At 40.9% G+C, this 2,050-nt stretch overlaps 1 pseudogene; it reads left to right on the forward strand.

The window, feature by feature from the left end:
* Positions 1 to 295: 295 nt before the first annotated feature.
* Positions 296 to 1,290, forward strand: LOC112765557 (uncharacterized; annotated as a pseudogene).
* The last annotated feature ends 760 nt before the right edge of the window (positions 1,291 to 2,050 follow it).

The following is a 2,050-nucleotide window of genomic DNA, read 5'->3' on the forward strand; positions in this document are numbered from 1 at the left end:
CCAAGAGTTTATTTTATAGTTATTTATTTATTTTTCTTGTCATTTAAATTACCTGTTCCTTATTTTAAAAACCCCCAATTTACAAGATTCATAACCAATAATAAGAACACCTCCCTGCAGTTCCTTAAGAAGACGACCCGAGGTTTAAATACTTCGGTTATCAATTTTAAAGGGGTTTGTTACTTGTGACAACCAAACGTTTGTACGAAAGGATTTTCTGTTGGTTTAGAAGCTATACTTGCAACACGATTATATTTGTGAATTTCTTTACCGATAGAAAAACTGTTCGTCAGTGATGAAGGCTGAGAAGAAAATATTGTCAAATCTAAAGAGCAGCAGCGAGGAAGATTACCCAGGGAGTGAGTACCGCCCTAAAGACAGGAAGAACTGGATGTTAGAGCTGAACCTAGAGAAAGTTTGAATCGACCAGATCATGTGGCCAGGAACAGACGACTCTGCCACCAACAAGATTGGCATCCCACTCATCACTCGCCCCTTCACTCAGTGCCAGTCTGTCTCCATCTACCAGTAGCTCCTTTGCGGCACCAGAGTCCTCGACATCCTTGTCCAGGAGGACCGCCGCATATGCCACGGCATCCTCCTCACTTACAGCGTCGACGTTGTCATCGCCAACGTCAAGAAGTTCTTGTCCAAGACTCAGTCGAAAATCGTTATCCTCGAGATTCGAATGGAGTTCGGCCACGAAGACCCCCCAGAATTCGACAAGTATCTGGAGGAGCAGCTGGGGGAGTTCTTGATCCACCATCGCGGAGTTGTTGCCAAAGAGGATCATATGTGTTTGGAAGCCCAGAAAATCGCCTCAGCCCAAGCCGGGAAGCCCCTTCTAGAGTGCGGGCTTTCTCAAGGATGATTGGATCAACACGGATTTGCCGTCCACCAAGTTCGATGGCAACTTGAAGCATCTCAGCTTGCAGCCACCCGTTTCGTCCAGGAAATTTTTCTACAAGGTGGAGAACACTGCAACCCCCGTCGCACATAACCCCGTTTTGTGTGTGAAGCCCATCACAGGCCGCATTCATGGCTATGCTAGGCTCTTCATCGCTCAGTGCTTCACCAAGGGCTATGCTGACAGACTTCAAGTCTTTTCCACGGATTTCATTGATGACGACTTTGTTGATGCATGCGTTGGACTCACTCATGCAAGGGTTGAAGGCAAAACCTGAGACAATTCTTAATTTATATTTCTTCAAAATTAAACTTATTTAAGTTAGTTATTCTTGTTCTGCTCTTCTGTGTGTTTTTGTTCTTCTCTTATTCCCCTCCTGTTATATCGGTATAGTTCTTATTTCATTTATCTGTAGATCGGTTATAGAATGTTTGCATGTTGATGGGCTTGTCATAGTTCTTCTCTTAATTCGTTTATTGGTTTCTTAGCTTGAGCAATCCCATTCATATAGCGCAACGTGGAAAATAAGAGTGTAATGAACTGCTTTTACCCTGAGCCTTAGCCATGAGGAATCCATGAGAGTACTGTGGAACATGATTTTCATTCCATTCAACTACACGAAATCGACGATTATTATTGCTTTAGTATTAACTATTATGTACTGACTTAATATGTGTCGGCACAGCGAACGTGGATGCCAACACACAATAAAGGGATTTGGTTCCAGGATATCTACTTTTTCTTTTTAATCATCTTTCTGACTTGCAAAATACAGTTCGTTCATGCTTTTTAATCAATCATTCTTAGTGTTAAGAGAATAATTAGAATCGAATTAGATCAATTAGTATCATATCTGTATATTAATTGTAGGATTTTATATTTTTATTACTTTGATTCTACTAGCAGCTATATATACTCCTTCTATATTGTACTTTTCCTCAACCTGAATAATACACTATTTTAGATTACTCTCTTGTTCCTAACATGATATCAAGAGCATAGATTTTTTTTTTCATTCATAGCCCCTTGCTTTTTCTCTTCCGGCAGTATTCTTTGACCTCAGTTTTTGATCATTTTTCGACGCTTTGGTTCATCACCTCCCTTATCACTGTCTTCGTCTCGTCGTTGCGAGTTCAACAAGTC

This window comes from Arachis hypogaea, chromosome 17, assembly GCF_003086295.3.
Source record: "Arachis hypogaea cultivar Tifrunner chromosome 17, arahy.Tifrunner.gnm2.J5K5, whole genome shotgun sequence".
NCBI classification, from domain to species: Eukaryota; Viridiplantae; Streptophyta; class Magnoliopsida; order Fabales; family Fabaceae; genus Arachis; species Arachis hypogaea.